This window comes from Anomalospiza imberbis, unplaced genomic scaffold (genome assembly GCF_031753505.1).
Source record: "Anomalospiza imberbis isolate Cuckoo-Finch-1a 21T00152 unplaced genomic scaffold, ASM3175350v1 scaffold_47, whole genome shotgun sequence".
Lineage (NCBI taxonomy): Eukaryota > Metazoa > Chordata > Aves > Passeriformes > Viduidae > Anomalospiza > Anomalospiza imberbis.
Window position 1 is genome coordinate 707,593 of NW_027100078.1, and position 27,098 is coordinate 734,690.

The 27,098-nt window shown below is 53.1% G+C and overlaps 2 pseudogenes; one reads left to right on the plus strand and one right to left on the minus strand.

Annotated features, from left to right (window-relative positions):
• Positions 1-27,098, minus strand: part of LOC137466906 (zinc finger protein 850-like) — an 807,951-nt pseudogene that overhangs the window by 653,414 nt on the left and 127,439 nt on the right.
• The window catches only part of LOC137466908 (zinc finger protein 850-like), a 743,182-nt pseudogene that overhangs the window by 644,344 nt on the left and 71,740 nt on the right, over positions 1-27,098 (plus strand).

Consider the following 27,098-nt stretch of genomic DNA (forward strand, 5'->3'; position numbering starts at 1 on the left):
GGGGCACTCGCAGGACGTCCCTTACCGGTGCCTCCGCTGGTGTCGGGTAAAGAACGAGCGGTCTGAGAAGCTCTTCCCACACTGGGGACACTCGTAGGGCCTCTCCCCGGTGTGGATGCGCCGGTGGGTGACAAGGGTGGAGTTGTGCTTGAAGCCCATCCCGCAGTGGGGGCAGTGGAACGGCCTCTCCTCGGTGTGAATCCGCTGATGCACAAGGAGATGGGAGCTGGTGTGGAACCTCTTCCCACACTGGGGGCACTCGTAGGGCCTCTCCCCAGTGTGGAACCTCTGGTGGACAATCAGGTCGGACCTGTGGCTGAAGCCCTTCCCACATTCCAAGCACTCGTAGGGCCGTTCCCCAGTGTGGATCCTGTGGTGGCAGATCAGGTTGAAACTCTTCCTGAAGCTCTTCCCACACTCCAAGCACTGGTAGGGCCTCTCCCTGTCATGAGGCTGCTCATGGACCACCAGCTCTGAGCTCTGGCTGGAGCTCTGTCCACCTGCCTGCCCCAGGGTGGGTCTTTCCTCCTCAGATCCCAGTGATCTGCGTTTGCAGCCCCTCCTCGTGTGGCATCTCTGGGGCTTTTCCTCCCCGTTGGGTTCCTGCGCCGTGGAGCCGCTCAAAACGGCCTCTTCCACGAGGTTCTGTCCTGGGGATTTGTCCTCCCTGCTCTCCATCCTCAGCTCCTGCTCTGGGGGAGGAAGGACAAGGAGAGGATGGGATTTGCCTCCGTGCCACAGGGAAGGGCAAGGAGATCCCCCCAGTGCGTCCCCAGCAGGACGGCACCGGCAGCAGGGCTGTCCTGCAGCCAGGGCCGTGCTGGGCTGGGAGATGGAGCAGGAGAGAGGGGGAAAGGGGCACTGACTTCCTCCTCACCTGCCTGAGGGTCCCAGGGCATCTTCCTTGCAGCCTCCTCCTCCTCCATCCAGCCAAAGTTTGGGAATGGGAAATCCTGGTTTGGGGAAAAACAAGGTGTGAACACCTTGCGTTGGGGATTCCTCCTGCCGAAATCCATCTCCAGATGTCTCCAGGTGTCCATAAAAACCTCCAAAAATCAAGAGTGAATAAAAAAAACCAAAAAAAGCAGGGGTGTCCCATTTGCAGTCTGATCCCTCTGGGGTTCTGGTGGTTCCCCGTCTCAGGGCTGCAGGGGATCCCGTGGGTCCTGGGGATCCCCCTTCTCCAGGGTCCTGCTTAGGGATGCTGGGGGGTTTTGGGGTACGAGGGTCCCCCTCTCCAGCTTCCCCCGGTCCAGGCACTTGAGGCTCCCCCCTCTCCCCACCACCCTGTCCTGGTTTAGGGCAAATTTGGGAGAAAACGCCCAAAGGGGGTTTTCGAGAAAGCAGATTCAAGCGACCCCTCCCCCAACCAGTTAGAGAAAAGATTTCCTTGGAGAAAAGTAGAAAAAAACTGTTTATTTAACAGGCAAAGCATTCACCAGCACAGAAAATGAACAATAGTAAACAATACAACCTGTTGCCGCTCCAAAAGAGATGACAAACTCAGAAAGTCCCTCTGTGGGCTGCAGCTCGGCTCACTCCGTCTCTGATCAGTCCCTCCGTGGCCCAGGCCCGGCCCGGTGGGCCACAGGTGCGAGCTGCCAGTGCTCTTCTGGTGCTCAGTCCAGAGCAGGTTTAAACAGCTCCAAAGAAAAAGAAAAACCACCATCCAGGGAACTTCCCTGCCCCAGCGAGCTAAAAACTAACTAAAAGCAAAGGAGAGCTCTGTCCTGCTGCCTGTCTGCTAGCAGACAACTGATACCTTAGGTTTAAGTTTTTCTGTTCTGTTTTGCTGTGCAGCTTTAGCTTTCTATTAAGTGTTACTGTGATCTTTTCACAGGGTGGTGAAGACAAAACAATCCTGTTCTAGCTGGAGAGTCAAGGACAATCTCTTCAAACTTCAGGCCCAAAGCACAAACAACGGGAAAAGAGGAGGGCAGGAAAGCAAGCCAGCAAGGAGGATGAAACTTCATAATTTGAAGCTATTAATTGGGCAGTTAAATCCTGTATGCAAATGGACTAAAACTTATAAAAATGTGAGATCTCATGAACAAGCCCTCTTTTGCTTCCATCTTGGAGCCATCCAGGCAGAGCCACGACTGTGGCTCCGGCACCGCCGGGGTGTGGCCTTTGAAGGCACTTCAATAAATATCCACTGTGAAAAATGCATATTATATGACTCTACACAGATATTTACTATATGTATTATGCTAGGTTGGAAAGTTATGTTGTATTAACATTTTAATAATATAGTAAATGTAGTTTTGTAATTAAGCTTTAGTAGTTAAAATAGAAATTATGTGTGTAAGGTATTCTTTTATTAGCTCAAGAAAAGGAGAAGATAATCAAGAAATTCTTCACATGGAGATAACAATTACAGAAACCCATAAATTTTCCAGAGGAGAGGAATGTATGGTTTTCCTTATCAGCAGAAACGAACTTCTTCAAGCCTGACTTAGACTGGAAGGCGCCTGGGGATTACAGAAAATTTCTTGACAAGTACCAGATGGATTTCTTGTTTTAAATAAAATATATGCATATTCATAAAGTGTTTTGTATATGCAACAGATTACCCTCCTTAAGGAGTAAATTTTCTTTTAACGGGGTCCTTTTCCTGGCTCACTTTTGTCCAGAAAGAGGTACCCAGCCCGGGCTGTAACTCTTTGCTGCTATTGTCTCATTAATTGTCCTAACTCTAATTGTTTAACCTTTATTACTACACTTGTATTATTTTTATAACCATTTTATTTTTATTTTTATTAAACTTTTCTAAATTTTTGAAACAAGTGATTGGCGTTTATTACATCCACTTTATTCCTCTTGGCTCCGTCTGGCCTCTGCTCCAGCTCCTTAAGGCATCACAGCAGTCCAGGAGCCGGAATGTGGAGGAGCGAGTGCAGCTCCTGGAAACAAACTGCGCGCTTCTTCCTGCCCCTCTTCGCTCTCAGAACCAGCCTTAAAGGTGCAGAACTCATTTCGGGCTACACGGACCAATGGGGGCACGGGCACCGCGAGGTCACCCCAGCACACGGCCCTGTCAGGGTCAGGGGGTCCCGTCCCCGCCTCATCTCCGGGCTGCCGGGGGTCCCCCAGCTCCGCTATCGCCCCTTCCCCTCTCCCCGCCCCGGGGGTCCCACGCTCCGCAGCCCCGGCTCTCACGGGGATCCCCAAAACCAATGTCCCGCCCTGTCAGTACCGGGCCAGCCCCGCCTGGACCCCCCGGGACCCTCCCGAGGGCGATCACAGCTCCCCTCCCCCGGAAAAAGCTCCTCTTAGGGACGCCCGGAGGGATCCGGGGCCGGAATCTGCCGGCTCCGAACACTCTCCAGAAAAATCCTCCCGGAGACCCCTCGATAGAGGCGGGGCGAGCTCGGCCTCCCCCTCCCCTGCGGCTCGGGGCTGGGGGCGATGCTCCCGGGGCAGGGGGTGCTGCAGACCCAGCGTGCGAGCGCTGCGAGCGGCGGGATCCTCCCGCTCCTGCTCCTGCTGCTCCTCCTCCTCCTGTCCCTCCTCTTCCTCCCGCATCCCCTCCGCTCCCAGCCCGGAGCTCCCTTTCCCACCCCTCTGTCCCGGGCCGCCGCAGCACCGGCTGCTGCGTGGGGGCAGCCCCCGATCGGCCCCAGGGGTGGGCAGGGGGCTCTGGGACCCCCCCGGCGCGGATCCGTCCCCCCGGCCCGAGCCCGAAATTCCGCTCCCGGGCCCGCGGGGCTCTGCGGGTCCGCCCGGCAACCGGTGAGTCATCGGCGAGGAAAGCGCTGGTTGGCTGGAAATTGTCCAGCGCCTTCTCGGATTGGCTGGAATTGTGAAAGGCGCTGCGCCCCGCGGGTGTCCCGGGGAGCTGCGGAGGCCGGGCCGGAGCCTTTCCCTGTTTCTTTCTGTCTCTCTGAGACCTTTTCCCGATTGCTTTCTCTCTCTCTGAGATCTCTTTACTATTTCTGTCTCTCCCTTTCTCCTTCCCATTTCTTGTTCCGTCCAATCCATGTTCAGTCGAATCCGCACGTTGCGCTCCCATGCTCTCATTTGCACCTTCACTGGGGCAGAGGCGTCTCTCCCTCACGGGATCGTAACCCGCGGGCAGGGTCCGTTCCCACCCCAATCGTTCCGAGATTCTGTCGGGGACTCGCTTTCCTTTCCTCCCTCCCTCTGCCTACAGCCGGGGATGTGCTGGGAAATGTCCAGCACAGCCACCTTTGCTGCGTGCTGCAGGAGCCCCCGGAGCTGCTGCACCTTGTCCCCTGGCCCTGCACAGCTCCTTGGGAGGCAGGGCAGGAGCAGCACCCTGGGAGCCTCGGGAATGCCCCTCTGGGATCCGTGGCACACACTCCCAGGGGCTGGAATTCCAGTTCCCAGCCAGGAAAAGATGTTCCTGCCCTTGAAGGCAAAGCTCTTAAGAAGGGGCCAAAAGCCAAGTGCAGCAAGATCCTACAGCAAGATCTATTTCACTGCCAGCCTTCCTACCTTCACCCATGGTTGTTGTAGCTCCTGCACTGGGAATTAAATCAGGGCAGGGTCTTTGGTGGCAGCTGCCCTGGCTCAAGGGAGACACGGAGAGAGAAACAGAGCAGGCAAAGAGAGGCAGGAGAGAGAGGAGGACACAAACACAATCAGCTGAGAAGGTGGCACTCTGAAAAAACAGAACTGCAATGGACTGAAATGAATGGGACAGAAAGAAATAATTTTTAAACTTTATTTCCTATCAAAATACAATTTCCTTCATTTCTCAAAACTTCCTCCTGCTGTCATTCAGCAGGGCTGTCAGAAAGTTCTTTGTTCTGAGTGGATGTTCCAGGCTGCAGCCACAAGGAAACAGGGAATGGGGACTTTCCTGCTCCTGGGGAGTTTGACATCTTCGCTGAGGAGAGGAGGAGGCAGCAGAAGGAAAGGGCAGCTGGGCTTCACCTTTCCTCAGGGAAGAGGGGATTTTTAAAAGTGTTAAGTTTTCTTTTATAGTTCTTTTGAAAGTTTTAAAGTTCTCATAAAACTTTTTAGCCTTCCGATAACATTTACATCATTGAGAGTCAGAGTTCCCACACAATTTCATGTATAAATAGAATAGTTTACATCTTTCTCTGTGGGTGGAGAGAAATGATTGATTGATCTTTGGACCAGTGTGGTTGAAGAGGTGGTAATTCCATCCTCCAATCCACGGTCACCTTTGGAATTCTATAAACACCAGATGTTCGAATAAAACTCTCTCTTTTTCTCCTTTGAACTTACCAAGCTTCTGTGTACTCATTTCATGTCCAGCAGCGACATCAGTGGGCCTGGCTGAGCTGGCAGGACACTGAGGCTGGTGAACTTCCAGTTCCCCTTCTGACACAATGGGCATTGTGTGGTTCCATAGGCCTGGGGTTTTGGAGAACAAGCTCCAGGTGTCAGCTCAGCCGGTGGAGACAATTTATCATCTGGTAACATGAGGTCACAGAGTGGGCTATGACATCACATGAGTGATCTATGACAGAATAGTCCATGACATCACAGAGTGGTTTATATGAGGTCATCAAGAAGCTATGACATCATAGGCCATCTCTGTGACATCACAGAGAAGGCTTTGGCATCACAGGACAGATGTCTGACATCTCAGAGCAGAATGTGACATCACAGAGGGGCTGTGTGACATCCCAGGAGGGCTGTGTGAGGTCACTGGGTTGGTCACTCTGCCCCAGGTCCCCCTCACAGTTTCTCCCAACAAGTCCAATGCTGTTCATGCCCAGCGGGGTCCCTGTCCCCTGGTATCCCCCGGTCCACCTGGAGCCACAGCCTCCACCAAAGGATGTTCCACAGGATCCACCCCAGAGCCTGACATGGGGAAAAGGGGCCAGGGCTGTGTGACCAGGACATCAAGGACGTGGATTATCCAGGTCCCTGTGGCCTGGGTTGGGTTCCCCAGGGCAGGAAAGATGTCTGGCAGCTGGAGCAGGGTTAGGGAAGGGCCTCCAAGGTGGGGCTGGAGCCCTCGGGCTGTGAGCAGAGGCTGAGGGAGCTGGGCTTGTCCAGCCCGGAGCAGGGAAGGCTGAGGGGCTCCACATCCCAGCCTGGCAGTGCCAGCGAGGAGGGGAGGGAGAACACAGAGCCAGGCTCTTCGCCAGGTGCCTGGTGGGAGACAAAACCCAGTGGGTGGAAGGGGAAAGAGGGGAGATCAGCCAGGCCAGGAGGAGATGAAATGAGTCAGGCTGGTTTCAGCATTTCCTCAACACCAAAAGCAGCCTGACCTCCCTTCTCCATCCACCACTGACAGCTTTGCAAATCAGGAATTGTTTGAGCTGTTTTGCCCCCACTTCAGGATGAGCATTCTGATACAAGATCTTAATTGTGTTTATTATTTATCACAGAACTACATTTGTCTAAAATTAATTTTAATATGGAAATCACTTGTGGATGGTGGACTCATCAGACACTGCTGGGACGTTGCACATAGCTCAGGGAAGAGTGTGATTGTTATTAAATTGTGTCCTGTTCAACCATGGTCTGTTGGCCATGAAGAGAAACTTTCTGTGCCTCTGAGTCTCACCAGTTTCCGACCCCCAAAGGACACAAACCTGATGAGTTGTGGTTCCCACTCCAGTGGTGGCGCTTGGACCTCCCTCCATCCCCCCAGAGCAGAGTTCCTGTGTCCCAGAAAGTCCCTGGCAATGCAGGGATGAAGGAAGCAGAACAGGCTGTGGGGATCAGGGGCAGGGCACGGCCAGGGATTTGGGGTGGTTGTGAGCCCAGGGCAGGACCCGGCCCTTGGCCTTGGTGAACCTCATCCAATTGTCCTGGGCCCATGGCTCCAGCCTGTCCAGATCCCTATGCAGAGCTTCTGCCCTCCAGCACAGCCACACTCCCACCCAGCTTGGGCTCACCTGGGAACTGACTGAGGGTGCCCTCGATGGCCTCGTCCAGATCAGCAATAAAGAGATTTCACTGACCTGGCCCCAATCCTGAGCCCTGGGGACACCCCTGGGTGTGACTCCATTCCTCAGCTGCTCTGAGTGCCAGGGGTTGGATGAGGGAAATGGTGGGGAGGGGTTGGGGACAAAGTGTGATTGATTGTCAGCCATGAAGGGTCTTGATTTTCACATCTATTCAGACTGCATTAGGAGGTGCTGGGGGTCAATATCGATTGGACATTGCTGATATCAATCTATAAACAGGAAAAGAATATTTCTCTCAGCACTGTTTTCAATATTGCATATTCACTTTGAATACATTACTGAAATCTGTCTAATTAACCACAGAAGAATTGAGGACTTGAATTATTACCAGGGGCTTTTGTTATCTTGGGTGTTTTGAACAATATCTCATTTTTTGAAAATCTCATGTTTATGAGATTTTCTCATGGAATTCCTGAACTGAAGAGCTCAAGAAAGAAGAAGTCCCTGGAGAAGTAAAATTCATCAGCAACCTCCAAGTGGCTGAGGATCCATCCCCATCAGAGCAGCAATGACCAGCAATGGGCACAGCTTTGTGGCTGGCCCGCTCTGGGATGGGCCCTGGGCCTGGAGCAGGAGCAGCTCTGGAGGGCCCCAAGGCCGGGCTCTTGTGCTGGCCTGGGCAGATGGGATGGCAGCAGGGGCTGCAGAGCTCTCAGCACCTCAGCCCGAGGGGAGCAGGGCACCCAGGGAGCCTCCTTTGGCCTTGGCCAAGCCCCTTCCCCCATGGCTGGGGCTGAGTCCTGGCTGAGCTGCAGCTGCTGCTGTGCCCTGGCCAGGGGCTGAGGCCGTGGGGCCAGTGGCCAGAGCAGCCTGGGCTGAGCAGAGCTGTGGGGCCAGAGCCGGCTGGGCTGTGCTGGGGAGAGGCCCTTGGTGCTGCACAGAGCTCAGGGCAGCTGGCAGAGCTTGCAGGGAGCTGGGCTGGGCTCAGAGAGCCTGGCACAGAAACCATCAGTGTCCATCCCAGCCTGGCTGAGCGTGCAGGGCAGGACTCAGCCCAGGCCTTGTGGGGCAGGGCCAGCGCCTGTGCAAGGCATGGAAAACAGGCAAGTGCCCGAGAGAGGAGGCTGCTCTGTGCCCTTGGGGGCATGGACACAGCAGGAACACTCAGGAGCCCAAAGAGCCTCCATGGCTGTGCTGGAGACCAAGGCTGGAGCAGGGAAATGCAGGGCTGCTGCGCCATGGGGAGGGCATTGAATTCCAGCACACACCTCAGCTCTCTGATGGTCCCGGCACCATGCTGGGCCCTGTTTCAGGCTGGAGCAGAGCAGATGTTGATGGCACAGGAGCCCTGCGGGGCTGGCAGGGACCTGCAGCTTGCAAGGTGCTCTGCTCTCCCTCAGCTCCTCTCTGAGAGATCCAATCCCAGCTCGGCACCTCAGGGCACAAGTGGCACTGCCTGTCCATGGGCACACAGCTGGTGTCTGCCTGGAAACGGGGCAAAAGTTTTAATATCTTTTATTTTAATAATATACAGGCACATTTTTATTATCTAGGTCACTTGAGTATTTTTAAGAAATAGCAAAGTTTTCCCTCCAGGAACAGGAATTTCCTGGAAGTGTACTGATGGGAGAAGAAGAAATACTGATCTTCCTGTCTACTTGAGTCACCAATATTCTGTTTATTATATCATCTCTCTCTTCCTTCAGGTGTTTCCCACTCTCCTGTTTAAATGGCCTTGTTTAAGGAAATCTCTTCACTCGACCAGCTGGATCTATGTACTTCCTATTGCCCCAAGTTTTTCTCCTCCAGATGCTTTCTGGTCATTCAAGTGCCTCTCACCTGACTGGTTTCATGCTTTGAGCTTCAGGGAGTGGTCCAATCTTTCCGAAGTTCAAAAAAATATCATATTAGTCAACAGCCTTATTAGTGTTCATATCTATCATAGAATTCCCTTTTCTTGTGTCTTTGTCTAAAACTGTTCCTGTACAGAAATCCCTTGGGAATGGGTGACACATGTCAGATGCTGCTGGGACATCACAGAGAGCTGAGGGAAGAGCTGGGATGGTTATTAAACTGTTCAAATGTTCAGCTTGTGTTTCTTGGCAAGAAACCTTTCTGTGCCTCTGAGTGTCACCATCCCTGAGCCCAAAGGACACAAACCTGATGAGTTGTGGTTCCCACTGCAGGGGCACTTGGACCTTGGCTCTGCACAGGAGAGCTCTTCATCCACTTTCCCTCTTTTCTTCCCTCTGGGCATGGAGGGAGCTCCTGACTTCAGCCTGTGACTCGTGTGTGCAAAGAGCAAATCTGGGCAGAATCAGGGCAGGGAGGGTTTGGGGGGCCTTGGGATCTGTGCTGGGCACAGAAGGTGTTTTCCATTGCTCTGAGACTGTCTGCTGTGCACAGTGGAGTTAATATCCAGCAGAGGAATGACTTTTGCATTTGATGGAGCTGTGCCTTCCCTTGGGTTTGTTGGCTGACAAGAAATGAACATCCCTCTGTGTCTCGGGCAGCTCCTTCTCCAAGGAAAGCAGGTGGGAGTTGGAGCCAAGGAGCTGAAACCTGCAGGTGCAGCCTGGGCTGGAGGGAGCTCAGATTTGCACAAGGCTGCTCTGAGTGCCAGGGCTTGGATGGGGGAAATGGTGGGGTGGGGGTAGGGACAGAGTCTGATTGATTGTCAGCCATGAAGGGTCTTGATTTTCATATCTATTCCAACTGCATGAGGATTGGATTCAGTGTCAATTGGAGAGTGCACTTATCAATGTAATAACAGGGAAAAAAAAAACTAAACAGGACCTGAAAAATCTTTTCTCACTGTCTTTTTAAATCTAGTGTAATCACTTTGAAGAGGCTTCTGTAATTGGGCTAATTAACCACAAATGATTTGAACATTTACATTATTCCCAGAGGCTTGGCTTGTTAAGGTGTTTTGAATGTTAATGAGCTCTGGGACACTGAATTCCTGAACTGAAGAGCAGAAGGCTGAAGAAGCCTCTGGAGCAGTAAAATTCAGCAGCAGCCTCCAAGTTGCTGAGGATGTCAGCAGCTCCCACTGAGGCCATCCCTGCCCAGAGACCATGGGGGAATGGGCAGACAAGGAGAGCGTCCCTGGGGCTGGGGCAGCAGAACTCAGAGGCACCAGCGGCTCCAGCTGGGAAATGGAGTGTGGAATGGGGCTGTGAAAGCCCTGCCTGGGCTGTGCCAAGCAGGACACACAAGCCATGACCCCCATCCCCCAAACAACTCTCTCAAGGAGACATTTAAGAGGAATTGCAATTGTTTGTGTCCTCTGAGTTGGATGCACTGGAGAAATACCAACAAGAGATTCTCAGGAGCTCAAAACAACAAAACAGCCTTTATTGGGAACTTTAGAAGAGCAGAGAAACTTTGGCAAAAGGTCTTATACAACATTTAATCAACAAAAACACTTCTCAAAGCATTAACTTGGCCCATTCAACATCACAAACTCTAAACCTGTTCAATTTTAAGTTAATCAAAATTCACAAGAAGACACAGAAATAGAGAAAAATATGATTTAGAGAAGCACACACAGAGCTACCAACTCCTAGATTCCAGTGGTTCTAAAAAAAATAGAAATTCCAAGAGGAGGTAGAGTCAAGACGTGTGCCTGCCTTGTGCTCAGCCATAAATACCCCTTGGTGTTCCTGGGCCCTTCCCCCACGTGGGACTTGGGGTCATTTGGTCACTCAGGAGCTGGGCTGGGGGCTCCAGAGGTGGCTGTGGAGCATTGCCGGTGCTGTGCCAGGGACTGGCAGACACTGCTGGGCTGGGATAGAGGCTCTGGGGGGATTGGGGTTCCAGGGCAGGGCAGGGCTGGGGTTCCAGGGCAGGGCAAGGCTGGACCTGCCCCTTCCTCCCCACACATGAAATGTTTCCAGCCAACAATCTCCTCCAGTCTGTCACAACAGGCAGTGTTGGAGGTGAAATCCCAATTCTGGCCATGGGCACCTGGACGAGAAGGACTGTTCTTTTCCATATGAATGAAAGCCCCAGGTCTTGGCTCATTTCTGGTTTGATTGCCTGGATTCTGTTTGGTTTTGTTGTTGCTTTGTTTCCTTTTCTGTACCTGCAGTGTCCAGTCAGGAGCAGAGTGACTCTTGCCAAGGAACTTTGTGGTGCTGTCGCTTAATATTAAATCTGGTTTTTGCTGATCCCTTGCTGGGGATTTTTTCTGTGCTCTCAAGCCCTCGTTGGTAACAGGGTGAAGGAGCTCTGGCCCAGGCTCTGGCCCTGGGGGACACGGGGACGCTGCTGGGGGGTCCCTGTCTCCCTGTCCCACCCCCCAAAGTCCCAGCCTCCGTCCCTGTGTCAGTCTCTGGGGTCGATCTCGTGGAACATCCTCTGGGGGAGGCTGTGGTGCCGGGGGCGGGGGGACCCAGGGGGACAGGGGACCCCGCTGTGCACGAGCAGCGTTGGACTTCTCTGGGGGAACTGGGAGGGGGGTCTGGGGTGGAGTGACCTCCACAGTGACCTCACACAGCCCCGGTGATGTCACACAGCCCCGGTGATGTCACACAGCCCACTCTGAGATGTCACCCTGTGATGTCATACACCTGCTCTGTGATGTCACAGAAGACTGTGAGATGTCACAATGTCACCCTGCAATGTCACTATTTGTTCTTTGGTGTCACAGCCTGCTCTATGACATTACACAGCCACCCGGTGATGTCACAACCCACTCTCTGTCGTCACAGAGCCACCCTCTATGATGGCAGGATCTGCTCTATTACCTTATACCCTTCTCTATGATGTCACAGCCTGCCCTGGGATGTCACACAGTCCCCTCTGTCATGCCATAGCTGCTTGATGACCTCACACAACACACTCTGTGATGTCATAGCCCAGTCTGTGACCTCACACAACCCACTCTGTGCAGTCACACAGCCCCTCTCTGACATCACAGCTGCTCTGTGCCTCCGTGACACAGCCACAGAGCTGCTGCTGTGACACAGCCCCCTCTGGGACACCCCACAGCCCCTGCCAGTGCTGAGCCCCTGTGAGCTCGGTCTGTGCCCTGCTCGTGTCCCTGGGATGCCCTGGCAGTGCCCCAGCCCTGCTGGGCTGTGCACAGGAGCTGCTCCTGGCCAGAGCTGTCTCTCTGCAGCGCTGCCCTTGCCAGGAGCTGCCTCTGGGCCAGGAGCCCAGCCCAGCTCAGCAGCACAGACACAGCACCAGGACTTTAATGACCCTCTGGGGCTTTGGTGCTGTTTGCATCAGACCCAGTCCCTCAGAGTGTGCTCAAAGAGCTTCTCAAGAACTCAAAAAGTCAGATTCAAAGTCCAAACTTTCTTTAACTGTTAATGGGTTCCACTCAAGGACACAATTCATATCAAAGTGTCCCCAGGCCCCAGGCAGAGCAGAGAACTGGAGGCACTGATGACAGGTGGGGACAAACAAGGCAAAGGTGTCTCTGGTGCTGAGCAAACCTGGATGTGTTTCAGGAATGCAAAGGGCCAAGGCTGAGCCCCAGCCCCTGGCAAGGCAGATCCTGTCCCTCCCTCCTTGCTCAGGGCTCTTCCCGGGATGGGCACTGCCATGTGGGGATGTGCCATGCCAAGGGCAGGACCATGGGGCGGCCCCTGCCAGGCTGCTGAGCGGGGACAAGGAGGCCATGAGGCCCCAGGGCTGCAAGGGTCACTTGTCCCCTCGTGGCCTCAGGCCCAGGGCCAGCAGCCATGGCCAAAGGGCTGCACAGGTTGGCTCTGTCAGGGCCTTGCAGCTGCTGCACATCCCTGTGCCCTCTGCAGCCCAGGCTGTCCTGCGGTGTCCCTGCCCTGGCCTCTGTCCCTGCAGGCTGTCGTCATCCCCCAGCTGCCCCACCTCGCTGGCCCCTTCCTTTGCTGACAGCTCTGCCTCCTGCCTGCCCCTGCCTGGCCACACAAAGCCTTGGGCTGCTCCAGGCTCCTTCTGGGGACGTGTTGCACCACAGCCCTGACCTGGGAGGGAAATTCCTCTCCTCTTGTGTCCAGTCTAGGTGGGATGGCCCTGGCAGAAAGGTCTCCTTGGATTCCAGCAGATCCAGGCTCTGACCGTGGCTCTGTTCCTCTCTCTTCCAGCCCTTCAAGCCCTGAGTGAAAACAACAGCCCCTCCTGCAGAAGCATATTTGTTTAGGTGATGTTGGAGGGAAGAGCTGCAGAACTACTTTCATCTGCTGGCTCAGAAGAACCAGTGTCTCTTTAAGACCTGCAGATCCCTTGGAAGGTGAGACCACCTGGAGACCAGAGGAGACCAGCTGGAGCTCCAGGCACAGCTGATGACTGGCACAGCTGAGCCTGTGGGAAGCTCCCATAGCTCCTGCCTTCTCCCTCCCTGTTGACAGCTCCCTCCCTGCAGCCCTCAGATCCTGCCCATCCCCCTTCTTCCCTCCCAGCTCATCCCTTTGCTTCGCCTTCCATTAATGAGCACTTTGGCTTCTTCGCTTTACCTGCATCTCTGTGGAGCCGAAGTGATGCAAATCCGGGGCCCTGGGACACACAGGCCCCTGCTGCCGTTCTCTTCCACGCCGTGTTTTGTGCACGCGCTCAGAGGAACGAGGGCAGATCAGGCTGGGAAGGACCCTGTGCTGAAGGTCCAGTTCCACAACACTGTGGAGTTACAGATCTTGCTGAGCACCCTGGAGCCCCTGGATTTTGGAAGAGCCAAGCTGAGGATGCTCTGAACCCAGCTGTGAGGGATTCCATGGCAAGCATCCACGGAGGGCAAAGGAGCTTGGAATGCTGCAAGTTTTCAAGAATACCTTCCTGAAAGCACAGCAGTGCTCCATCCCTGTACAGGATCAGGAAGAGGGCAGAACCAGAGACCATCTGGGCTTAACAGAGAGCTCTGGATGTGCCTAAGAGCAATTGAAGCAGCAGCATGGTGCCCGAGACTCAGACATGTGACTGTGCCAGTGCCTGGAGCGCTGTCAGACAGTGCTGGGATCCCGGGTGTGGTTCTGGTCCCCAGAACCGAGGAATGGCAGCCCCAGCCTCAGACCCAGTCAGAAAGCCAACCAAGGGAGACCAGAGTTAGGGCACCCTTCCAGTTTCTCTTGGGCATGGCCGCAAAACAACCCCTGCTGCTTCTTCCTCCCCCTGTGTTTGGGATGTGCTGGTGGCAGAGCCAGCCAGGTTGTGCTCTGCGTTCCAAAGCCTGTTGAGAGCTGGCATGAAAAGTGCTGCATGCACAGTGGAGAGTCCTGGAAGGTGCTGGCAAGAGCGTCCTGTGGGAACAGGGCTCTGGGCTCTGGGCTCTGGCTGGAACAGCCTGGTTTTGCTGCAGTGACCGCAGGCAGGAGTTGAGGCAGGTGAAGAGGCAGCAGGCAGCTTGTGTTTGTAGAGGGCCTGGGGCTGCCCCTCTGAACCTCCACCTGGAAACACACTTGGGAGAATATGAGCTACAGCCGGAGTGCCTGTCCTGAAAGGACCTGAAGTCATTCAGCCTTGCCAGCTTTTCTTGAGAGTGTGTTGGTGTTCCCCAGGACAGCTACACATTTGGGGAAATGCCTTTGGAGGAAAGGGGCTTGCTTCTCAAGGAAAGTGCTTCCCAGGGAGCTCACAGCGAGGCAGGTGCAAGGGTCCCCCTTTGGCTCTCTGTGGTCCTTTCACTGCCTGAGGCCCGTTGCACTTGGCAGAGGGGCAGGGCAAGGGAGAAGGCTGTGAAGAGCGGGTTTGGCATCCGCCTGGACCTGTGGAGACCAACCCAAGTACCTGCAGCAGGGTGTGTTCCCCCCTTTGGACAGAGGCGTGAGCAGGAGCGTCTCTGTCCAGCCGTGAGCCCCAGAGCTCTCTCTGAGAGCTGTGAATTAAAATGCCTTTACACACACACTTTTCACCTCTTCCCTGTCTGCTGTGTTTCAACTCTTGGCAATGTGCATGTGGCTCTTGCTTGGTGGAAGCTGCTGTGGCCCAGGGCCAGCACAGAGCTGGGCTGGGTGGGCCAGGCAGCGTGGAGAGTCTTGGCTGATCTTGGTGTGTCCCTGGCCTCAGAAAAGGCTGGGAAGGTTTGCCTCCCAAGGCGTCCTGCTCATTGGCTCTCCCTGTGCACCCTGGAGAGAACAAGGCAGGCATTTCTGGCAGCTGGGCATCAGCAGACCTGAAAGTGGGGCTGTGTTGTGGAGCGAGCCCAGCTGAGATACCCTGAGAGGAGCCCAGTGCTCCTTGCTCCCCTGTGCTGACACGTGAGTGTTTGTCTGGTTTCGGGATGGCCCTGGCTGTGTGAGGGGTGCTACGTGGACACGAGACAGCCGGTCCTGTCCCGCTGGGTCCCAGCAGTGCCTCACAGCAGTCCTGCATCCACGTCAGGATGCTGGCCAAGAGAGGTCCTGGGAGCTGAGGCAGCTGATTTTAAGCTTGTGCAGGTGCCTACAGGCCAAGGCCAACGGTGTTCCCTCAGGATACAGCTGTCCTGAGGGGTCTCCCTCATTCAAAGAAATCAGCAGACAAATGCATTGTCAGCCAAAAGCCCTTTTATTGACCTGGCAGGAGGGCAGGGGTCTGCACCCACTGAAATGTTTCTCCACCACGTATAAATTTCAGTGGGTTGATGTAGGAGTTGTATCAAAATCACCATCCATCTTTACACTGCTGAGGTGATTCCATAGGCAGGCGGTTGGAAATACATTGTGTCAGATTCCCATACTTGAAGCTTATGTCCAGGCCCTGGCCAGGAGCGGTCTCGATGCCCCAAAGCAGCACAAAGTCTTCCTCAGGGCTTCCCTGCACAGGGCTGATTCCACACTTGCCCTTAGTTCTTCTGGTAGACTGTGTCTAAAGCTTTTTGTCAGGTCACTCTCATGTCAAGTTAGGCCTGCCAGGTTTTTGTTATGCTAACTGGTGCTAAGTACTTAGGCATGTCTGTGCTAATTACTTGTTTACTCATGTGAATGGCTTGTGCTTACTCATGTCAAACCAAGGCCTTGTTCCATCCCCAAAGGTGCCTGAGGCCACCCGCTCCTTGTGGCACCAGTTGCTTTCCTGTGGGATGTTCTCCCTCCCTGAGGGTAAAGAGAGAGCTGCAGAAAGAGCTTGCCAGGCTGCTCTCCATCCTTTCCCAGCACTCCTGGTGAAGTGGAGAAGTCCGAGCTGAGCACAAAGGTGCAAATGGAGCAGCCGTGCACAGGAAGGCTCGGTGGGAAGGATGATCCAGGATCCATAGGCCTGGCAGCCTGAGCGTGCTCCAGGGGAAGGCCTTGGAGCAGATCCTCCTGAGTGCCATCCCACGGCACCTGCAGGGAACCAGGGCGTCTGCTGGACAGTGGGAAAGCTCTGCGGAGGGACGGGGACAGCTGGGGCTCCTGGCGGGGTGTTGAGGGCTTCTGTGTGGGAGTTTGGGGGGCTTGGTGCTGGTGGGGTGTTGGAGAAGGAGTTGTCTGGAAGGTGAGAGGTCTAGGCTGGAATTTGAGTCAGTTTGAAGGCAGCATCTGTGCTTTGGCACAGCTTTGGTTAGGAAGGGCAGAAGGAATATCTGTGACTTTTCCTCTTCATGGTGCTGATTCTCCTGCAGGAAACAGGAGGGGAGAGCTGTACTTTACTGGCCACTCAGATCTCTGTACCAGGGGGAGGATTAGCCCTTTTGCCATCTACTCAATTCTTTGAGCTACTTTTGTACCACTGAGTTGACTTTCATTTCTTGAGAGCTTTTATTCCTTAAGAGAATTAGGATATGATCATCCCTACATAGAAAACCAAAGAATGGCCCTTGTTTTTGCCCTTTTTTTGTGTAGTGTTATGTTCTGTAAAGTGACCCTCAGTGGATGAGGTTAAGGCAAATGAGTTGCTGCTTTGAGATGGGAAGCAAAATTCCAACTCTTCACCTCCTCAGGCCATCCCAATTAATTTGGGAAGTTTGCAACTTTTTGGAACTACTTGAGTTGAGGAATGGGAAGTAAAGCTTTCCTGAATTGAGGATTCTTACTTGCCAGATTCTTCTGTGCCTTGGCCGCTAAGGTGTTTTTGTGCTGAAGGCAATAACTTCAATGAGAAAATAATTTCAGCATGGAGTAAGAACTTCTGACAGAGACCCAAGTGTTGCCAGCGTTGCTCCAGGTGCTCCTGCCAACAGCCCCTGCAGGCAGGAGCGCAGCCCCCAGTGCACGTGGGCTTTGGCTCCCTCTGGCACAGAAGCCCCCCACGGGCACAGGTCTCTGGGGCAGGAGACGGGCACCGGCGCTTCCAGGGCTCGGGGGGTGGCAGGTCTGCTTGGGCAGGGACCCTGCCACACCTGCTGATGTCAGCGCTCCCCGGGCCCCAGGGGTCAGAGCAGCATTCCTGCCCTGGCCCACACGTTCCTTGTCTGTGTCACATCCGCGGGTTTAGGATGGCCACCAGCCAGGACGTGTCCCAAGGAGGCCGTGCCAGCTTCTGTGAAGGCCCCGTGCCCTTCCCAGCGCGGCTGCGTCGGCAGCCCTGGGGGCTCCTTCTGCTGTCCTGAGCCCGCAGAGCAGGGCAGTGTTTGCTGATGGTTTGAGCCATTCCTAAAGATCCTGTCTGGCTGTCTTAGACACTTGGGGTGAGGGATTCCTTCCAACCTGAGCCACTTTGGGTGTGCTGGGGATGGCCCCAGGGCAGGGGGCAGTGTGTGCAGGGGCCCTTTGTGACACGGTGCAGCACGGTCACCGTGGCATGGAACAAGACAGCGTGTCCAAGGGCCCTTTGTGACATGGGGTGACATAGGAGCTGGCGGTGACAAGACCACGCCACAGTGCTCGGAGCACACGATGGGACAGGACGGGACAGAGCGGTGCCGTGAGGAGCCCCCGCACAGCGCACTCGTTCATGTCTGACCCGGAGCTTTTCCGAGGTGTTATTCCTTTAGCTGACCTCGAGGCCAGACCACAGGACTTGGTGACCTGTGGCCTTCCCGAGGCTTCTCTTCTGCAGGTGTCCTCGAGGGCAGACCGTGGGACTTGGTGCCCTGGAGGCATCTCCCATCCCTGCCACCGGTGCCCTCGAGGCCAGACCACAATCCTCGACAGGAGTCTCCTGTCCTTGTGGCAGGGGCCCTCGAGACCAGAGTGCAGGACTTGCTGTCCTGCAGCCTTCCTGAGGCTTCTCCCTTGGAGGTGCCTTCCAGGCACGACTGCAGGCCTTGCTGACTCGGAGCTTTTCCGAGGCATCTCTTCTGCAAGTAGCCACAAATCCAGTCACTGACATGGAGCAGAGACCCTCGAGAGTGCCCAAGATATCCTGGGTGGAGGAAGAGGAAGAAGGCGCTGGAGCTGGGCCTGCACAGGAGACCTGTGCTGCCCTGCTGGATATGCTCATAGAGGAGGGGTTTTCCAATCCAAAGCAAGTAAGCAGCCTGTGGCCAGGGTTTGATCCTCCCAAGAATTGCTTGGCCTCCCAAGCCATGCCTACTGGTCACTGGAAGCCTCTGAGGCCATGGCAGTGTGGTGGCAAGGGAAGCACTTCTCTGGGGAAGCTGGGGACATTCCTCCCTCTGGCAGCTTTCCAAGTCTCCCCTGCCTTCGCCAGGTGCCTGCCATGGTGAGGTACATCCACCAGTGGCTCATGGCCAGTCAGTTTGCTGAGCACAGGCTGAACAGCGCCCTGCTGGATCTCACTGAAGAACAGCCTGCTGATGTAGTAATGTGTCCTGGTTTTGGGCAAATTTGGGAGAAAACCTCCAGAAGGAGCCCCCAGAAAGCAACCCCCCCCACCGCCCCTCCCCCACCTGGTTCAGGAAGAATTTCCTCAGAGAGTAGTGGAAGCAACCTGTTTATTGAGCAGGCAAAGCGCTCCCCAGCACAAAAAATGAACAACACCAGATGACAAAAACTCTTTCACCACACTGAAGAGGTGACAAATTCAGAAAGTCTCTGCTGGGAGTGGTTGCCCAGTTCTCGGTCTCCGGCGCTGGGGATGGCTGCTGCAGGTCACAAAATGCTAGCTCTCGGTATTTCTTGGTGTTTCCCAGGTCCCAGTCCTGAGCAGGTTGGGATGGTATTCAGGAAAGGGAAAGAAAAAAAACAGTCTAGGGAAAAAATTGGATTGCCTAGCTAAACTAACTAATAAGCAAAAGCAAGGGCAAAAGCAAAAAGCAGGAGCAAGAGCAAAGTGAAAGCAAGCAAGCCAGCAAGCAAGCAAGCAAGCCAGCAAGCCCTAGCCTCTCTCCTAGACACAAACTGTGAGGGGAGGTGAGCCGGCTGATAACAAGACAAAACAAACCTTCACTTTTCGGAGCCAGTCCTGAAGGCACAGAACATAACATCAAGCATAAACAGAACACGATTGGGGATGCAAGCACCATAACATCACCCTAGGACATTCCACCCCTTATCTCCGAATCGTCAACATAACTACCAAACGTCATGTAAAAACTTCATCAAGTAAAACCTTCCATCTTTCACTTACTCAGACACATTTCCTTCCATCTCACTTGCTCAAACCTTTGACACACATTTCCTTCTATATCTCTTGCTCAAACCTTCAGCATTCACACATTTCCATCTGTCTCATGTCTGTCTGGTTTAATGTACAGACAGTGGCAGTAACATCCAGCAAACAGTGATATTTGCATATGAGGCTCACCCCACAATCAGATCTCCCTGAGATACACATCGTGTTCTTCCATATTTCTGCATTATTCACCGTGTACAACCTGGTCCCTGAGCAAAGACAGTGCCACCAATGGGTTTGTCTGTACTCGAGGCAGAATTGATCCACACCGTGTTCCCTAACAAACCCCTGATATATGCCACTGGGACTTTTATCTCCGTCTGCTATATTCAGGGACTCAGACTGGGCAGGACCTGCTCCACTGGTGGAACCTCGGGTGTTAACTAACCAGGTGGCCTTTGCTAAATGCTGCTCCCAGTTCTTGAAAGATCCCCCACCCAATGCTTTCAGGGTGGTTTTTAACAGTCCATTGTACCTCTCCACTTTGCCTGCAGCTGGTGCATGGTAGGGGATATGGTGCACCCACTCAATGCCATGTTCCCTAGCCCAGGTGTTGATAAGGCTGTTCTTGAAATGAGTCCCGATGTCAGACTCAATCCTCTCAGGGGTACCATGCCTGCACAGGATTTACTTTTCAAGGCCCAGGATGGTGCTCCGGGCAGTGGCGTGAGGCACAGGGGAGGTCTCCAACCATCCCGTGGTGGCTTCTACCATTGTGAGCACGTAGCGCTTGCCTTGGCGTGTCTGGGGCAGTGTGATGTAGTCAATCTGCCAGGCCCCCCCATGCCTGTACTTGGACCACTGCCCACCATACCACAGGGGCTTCACTCGCTTGGCCTGCTTGATCTCAGCACACATCTCACAGTCATTGATAACCTGAGAAATACTGTCCATGGTTAAATCCACCCCTCGGTCTCATGCCCACTTAGAGGTGGCATCTCTGCCCTGATGACCTGTGGCATCATGGGCCCATCATGCTAGGAACAACTCCCCCTTATGTTGCCAATCCAAGTCTAACTTTGACACCTCTATCACTGCAGCCTGATCTACCTGCTCGTTGTTTTGGTGTTCCTCATTGGCTGGACTCTTTGGGACATGGGCATCTACATGACAGACTTTCACAGACACATTTTCTTCCCAAGAGGCAATGTCTTTCCACACATCAGTAGACCAGATTGGTTTTCCTCTATGCTGCCAGTTGGTTGCATAGTGCACCTTCTTTAGCCTTTGTCACTTGTTCCTGCTGCTCTCCGTCAGTGAGACCAAAGTTCTCACCAGCAGCCAGTTTGTAATTATCTCCAAAATCCCAGGGCGATTCAGGTTTCCAATCCGGGTGTGCTGCATGATGAGAGTAATCCATCTGCTCCATGTGGCAGCAGTGTTGTGGAGGGTAGTGGGAACCTTTCCTTTAAACATCCACCCCAGTGCTGTCAGTCAGGGTGCCAGGAGGAGTGGTGCTTCTGTGGCAATCACCTCGGAGGCAGCTTGAACTCCTTCATAGGCAGCCAAGATTTCCTTCTCTGTGGGAGTGCAGTTGGCTTCAGACCCTCTGTAATTTCAGCTGCAGAATCCCAGTGGTCGGCCTCGAGTCTCCCCAGGCACCTTCTGCCAAAGGCTCCAGGACAGACCATTGTTCCCGGCTGCAGAGTAGAGCACATTCTTCATCTCTGGTCCCATCCTGACTGGGCCAAGGGCTACTGCCTGAGCATTCTCCTGCTTGATCTGGGCGAAAGTTTGTTGGTGTTCAGGGCCCCAGAGGAAATCGTTCTTCTTGCAGGTGACCAGGTAGGGAGGGCTCACAATCTGGCTGTACTCGGGAATGTGCATTCTCCAAAAACCTATGGCACCTAGGAAAGCTCGTGTTTCCTTCTTGCTGGTTGGTGGAGACATCCCAGTGATCCTTTTGGTGACCTCAGTGGGAATCTGACACAATCCGTCTTGCAACTTTAGCCCCAGGAACTGGATCTCTCGGGCAAGTCCCTTGACTTTGCTCGTCTTCATGGCAAAGGCGGCTTCCAGCAGAATCTGGATGATCCTCTCTCCTTTCTCAAATACTTCAATTGTCGTGTTCCCCCACAAAATGATGCCATTGATGTACTGCAGGTGTTCTGGAGCTTCACCTTTTTCCAGTGCAGCCTGGATCAGTCCATGGCAGATGGTGGGGCTGTGCTTCCACCCCTGGGGCAGTTGGTTCCAGGTGTACTGCACACCCCTCCAGGTGAAAGCAAACTGAGACCTGCATTCTGCTGCCAGAGGAATGGAGAAAAACGTGTTAGCAATGTCAACAGTGGCGAACCACTTTGCTGCCTTGGACTCCAGCTCGTACTGGGGTTCCAGCATGTCCGGCACAGCAGCGTTCAGCGGTGGAGTCACTTCATTCAAGTCACGATAGTCCACAGCCAATCTCCATTCTCTGTCAATGTGTTCACAGGCCAATGGGACTGTTGAAGGGTGAGTGGGTTTTGCTGACCATCCCTTGGCTCTCCACCTAACAGATCATTCTGTGGATGGGGATCATGGCACCTCGATTCATCCGATACTGCCGGCGGTGCACTGTTGAGGTGGCAATTGGTACTTTTTGCTCTTCCACCCTCAGGAATCCTACTGCAGATGGATGCTCTGATAGTCCAGTTAAGGTGTTCAATTGCCTAATGTCCTCTGCCTCTACCGCAGCTATGCCAAAAGCCCACCTGAGTCTCTTTGGTTCTTTGTAATAGCCGTTCTGGAGGAAGTCTATGCCCAGAATACCCAGGGCCTCTGGGCCGGTCACAATAGGATGTTTCTGCCACTCCTTCCCAGTCAGGCTCACCTCAGCTCCCAACAGGGCCAATTGCTGTGATCCCCCAGTCACCCCAGCAATGGAAACAGGTTCTGCCCCAACATGTCCCGATGGTATCAGGGTCCATTGCGCACCAGTGTCAACTAAGGCATTGTATTTTTGTGGCGCTGATATGCCAGGCCATCGGATCCACACTGTCCAGAAGATCCAGTTTTCCTGTGCCTCTTCCTGGCTAGAGGCTCTAACCCTGGTTATTATTTCTTTCCTGGGCATACACGGTAGAGGTATCTTCAAGGGGATCTGACAGATCATACCCAGCTGCTCGGTCATGGGAGGTTGAGACTATCTTCACTTTAGTGGAACTCCCTCAGTTAATGTCCTAGGGTGACATTATGGTGCTTTTATCCCCAGTCGTGTGTTCTGTTTATGTTTGATATTATGTTCTGTGCCTTCAGGACTGACTCTGAAAGTGAAGGTTTATTTTGTCTTGTTATCAGCCAGCTCAACTCCCCACCATGGTCTGTGTCTAGGCAAGGCTGGCTTGCTTGCTTGCTTGCTGGCTTGCTTCCTTTGCTTTGCTCTCGCTCCTGCTTTTTGCTTTTGCTTACTAGTTTAGCTAGGCAATCCAATTTTTACCCTGGACTGTTTTTCTTTCCTTTCCCTTTCCTGAATACCATCCCAACCTGCTCCGGACTGGAACCTGGGAAACACCAAGAAACAGCGAGAGCCTCCACTTTGTGACCTGCAGCAGCCATCCCCAGCACTGGAGACTGAGAACTGGGCAACCACTCCCAAAGAGACTTTCTGAATTTGTCATCTCTTCAGAACGGTGAAAGAGTTTTGTCATCTGGTGTTGTTTTTTGTATTGGGGAGTGTTTTGCTTGTTAAGTAAACAGGTTTTTTTTTCCACTTCTCTCCCAGGAAATTCTTCCTGAACCAGGTGGGGGAGGGGCTGTGGCAGATTTGCTTTCTGGGGGCTCCTTCCAGAGGCCTTCTCCCAAATTTGCTCTAAACTAGGACAAATATTTTGGCGCCCAACTCGTGGCTCGAGAGAGTGGAAAAAAACCCTGTTCTAATCATATTTTGGTTGCAATTACTCTGGGCTGGTACAGAGCAGTTACTGGCTATGATTTTTGAATTCATAATGTCTCTTGGGGTGCAGGCCTGCATGTGTTTCTGGTCCCTTGGGTTTTTTGAGGTCTTAATACCTCTATGGTCCCTAGGTTTATTTTCTTATCATGAAATAGCTCTGGTATTGTCCCTAATATGTAGTTTTTGCAGTAGAGGGGCACTGACCAGAATATCCATTGGGCCGGGCTTGGTTGTAATGACTTGCAGGAGGTTTATAAAGGTGCTGGAGTCTGTTCCAGGAATGTTTGGTTCATGGTTATGGTTGTGCACCCAGTTTGTTAGAGGAGAAGCAGGAGATGAGGCTTTTCAGCCTTTGCTTTCCTTCTTCTCCTCTGAATCTGTTACATCCCTATTGGAGAATGAGGGCTGAGATTTCTAGAAGGGCTGATGAGACCCCTGACCCAGGAGTAGACCCAGGTGTGAGAAATCCTGAGTGGTGTGGGAAATGGATCAAATCTTAAAGGAGTTTTCTGACCCTCTAGTCTGGGACTTTCCATGTGAACAAATTCAGAACCCAGCTGAGGTGGCAAAGTACCTGAAAGAGAAGTGCCATGATACCCCTAAGGAGAAAAAGATCATTGCAGTGAGCTGGGCCCTGGCATATGCTTATCGCACCCTGCTAGGTCCTGTAGGGCAGCAGAGGAAGGGGTCAGGGAGATAAATCAGCCACGATCCCAGTCACTCCAGCTGCAGCCAACAGCCCAGGCTCGAGGCCAGCAGCTAAACCAGACTGTAAGCCTCAATCAGTGGCTGTTGCTACCAGCACGACAAGTGGAAAGTGCACAGTCAAGACCGATCGACCAGTGGATGACGATGATGATTATGATGCAGGAGAAGGACCCTCAACGCCTCCTGACATAAAATCAGGAGTCAAAGAAACTGGTACAAGATCAGAAGCCAATATTGAGTCCTTTTCCCTAAAGGACCTCCGTGGCCTAAGAAAGGATTACATTTGATGACCTGATGAGTCTATAATTAGCTGGTTGGTCCATCTTTGGGATGCTGCAGGAAAAGCTACAATTCTGGACGGCACTGAAGTGAGGCATTTGGGATCCCTGTCACGTGATCCTGTCATGGACCAAGGAATGATGAGGGGGGCTAACCCTCACAGCCTCTGGGCACGGCTCCTGGAAAGTGTAGCACAAAGATACCTGTGTGCAGATGATCTTTATATGCACCAGACCCAGTGGAAGACTATAGAACAAGGGATCCAACGCCTGAGAGAAATGGCAGTGGCAGAGATTATCTTCTCAGATGACATAACAACTAGGAATCCAGACATGGTACCATGTACATCTGTGATGTGGCGAAAACTTGTACGGCTGGGGCCACATGAATCCGCTTCTGCTTTAGCAATAATGAAGCAGGATGAGAAGGATGAGACCGTGCTCAATATGGCGAAGAAGCTCCGGGCATATGCAGATGCTGTGCATGGCCCAACAGACGGGAGAATTGCAGCAGTGGAAATACGTCTGCAGAAATTAGAAGACAAGATAGAGGAGAATCACAAGAAACTCAGGGAGGAGATTAAAGAGGACCTTCTTCAAATCTCGGCAGTACAAATTAGAGGCCCTGGTATCCAACGCAGGCATTCCCCAGATGGGGAGAGAAGGTACACCCCACGAGCTGAGCTGTGGTTCTTCCTGAGTGATTGCGGAGAAAACATGAGGAGATGGGACGGAAAATCTACTGCTGCTCTGGCACAACGGGTGCATGAATTGAAGGAAGGCAAGACTCAGAGAGGAAGTTCCACCAAAAGGAAAGCAGCTCCAGTTGCCCATAGCCAAGCTGCCAGGTATGACGATGATGATGATGATGATGATGACATGTCCGATCCCCTTGAAGGAAGCTCTAAGACATATGCTCAATGAAAGAAGGATAAACAGGCTTAGAGGGGCCCTGCCTCTAGCCAGGTAGAGGTGAGGGAAAACTGTGTTTTCTGGACTGTGTGGATTCCTTGGCCTGGCACATCAGAACCACAAAAATAGAAGGCTTTGGTCAGTACTGGTGCACAATGCACATTAATCCCATCGAGACACGTGGGGGCAGAACCTGTCTCCATCGCTGGCGTGACAGGGGGATCACAGGACTTTACCTTGGTGGAAGCTGAGGTGAGCCTGACTGGAAATGAGTGGAAAAAACACCCTATTTTGACTGGCCCAGAGGCCACATGCATTTTGGGCATAGATTACCTCCAAAGGGGGTATTTTAAAGACCCAAAAGGACTCAGGTGGGCATTTGGGATAGCAGCTGCAGTGACAGAGGGCGTCCAGCAATTGAACACCTTGCCTGGACTGTCCGAGAATCCAACTACAGTAGGACTTCTGAAGGGAGAAGAGCAAAGGTACCAATTTCCACTTCAACAGTGCATTGACAACAGTACAGAACAACTTGAGATGCTGTGGTTCCCATCCATAAGATGATTCGAGAGCTGGAGAGCCAAGAAGTGGTCAGCAAAACCCACTCACCCTTCAACAGCCCCATTTGGCCTGTGCGTTAATCTGAAGGACAATGGAGATTGACAGTGGACTATCGTGCCTTGAATGAAGTGACTCCACCGCTGAGCGCTGCTGTACCGGACATGCTGGAACTCCAGTACGAGCTGGAGTCCAAGGCAGCAAAGTGGTACGTCACTGTTGACATTGCTAACGTGTTTTTCTCCATTCCACTGGCAGCAGAATGCAGGCCTCAGTTTGCTTTCACCTGGAGGGGTGTGCAGTACACCTGGAACCGACTGCCCCAGGGGTGGAAGCACAGCCCCATCATCTGCCATGGACTGATCCAGGCTGCACTGGAAAAGGGTGAAGCTCCAGAACACCTGCAGTACATCAATGACATCATTGTGTGGGGGAACATGGCAATGGAAGTTTGAGAAAGGAGAGAAAATCATCCAAATCCTCCTGGAAGCTGGTTTCGCTCCAAGAAGAGTAAAGTTAAGGAACCTGCTCAAGAGATCCAGTTCTTGGGAGTGAAGTGGGAAGATGGACAGTGTCAGATTCCTACGGATGTCATCAACAAGATCACAGCTATGTCCCCACCAACCAATAAGAAGAAAACACAAGTTTTCTTAGGCACCATAGGCTTTTGGAGAATGCACATTCCTGAGTACAGTAGGATCGTGAGCCCTCTTTACATGGTCACCCGCAAGAAGAACGAGTTCCACTGGGGCCCTGAGCAGCAACAAGCTTTTGCCTAGATTAAGCAGGAAATCGCCCATGCACTAGCCCTTGGTCCAGTCAGGACGGGACCAGAGGTGAAGAACATGCTCTACTCTGCAGTTGGGAATGATGGTCTGTCCTGGAGCCTTTGGCAGAAGGTGCCTGGGGAGACTCGATGCCGACTATTAGGATTTTGGAGTCAGAGCTACAGAGGGTCTGAAGCCAACTACACCCCAACAGAGAATGAAATCTTGGCTGCCTATGAAGGACTCCAAGCCGCCTCAGAGGTGATTGGTAAGGAAGCACAACTCCTCCTGGCACCCCGACTACCGGTGCTGGGGTGGATGTTCAGAGGAAAGGTTCCCTCCACCCACCATGCCACCAGTGCTACATGGAGCAAGTGGATTGCTCTCATCACGCAGCACGCCCATATTGGTAAACTGAATCGCCCTGGGATTTTGGAAGCAATTACAAATTGGCCCCAAGGTGAAAGTTTTGGTGTCACAGATGAAGAACAAGAACCAGTAACACAGGCTGAAGAAGCTCCACCATGCAACCAACTGCCAGCAGAGGAAACACGCTACGCTGTTTTCACTGGTGGTTCCTGTCACATCGTAGGGATGAATCGGAAGAGGAAAGCAGCCGTATGGAGCCCCACATGATGGGTCGCAGAGGCCACTGAAGGAGAAGGTGGATCAAGTCAACTTGCTGAACTCAAAGCCGTTCAACTGGCCCTAGACATTGCAGAAAGGGAGAAGTGGCCAAAGCTCTACC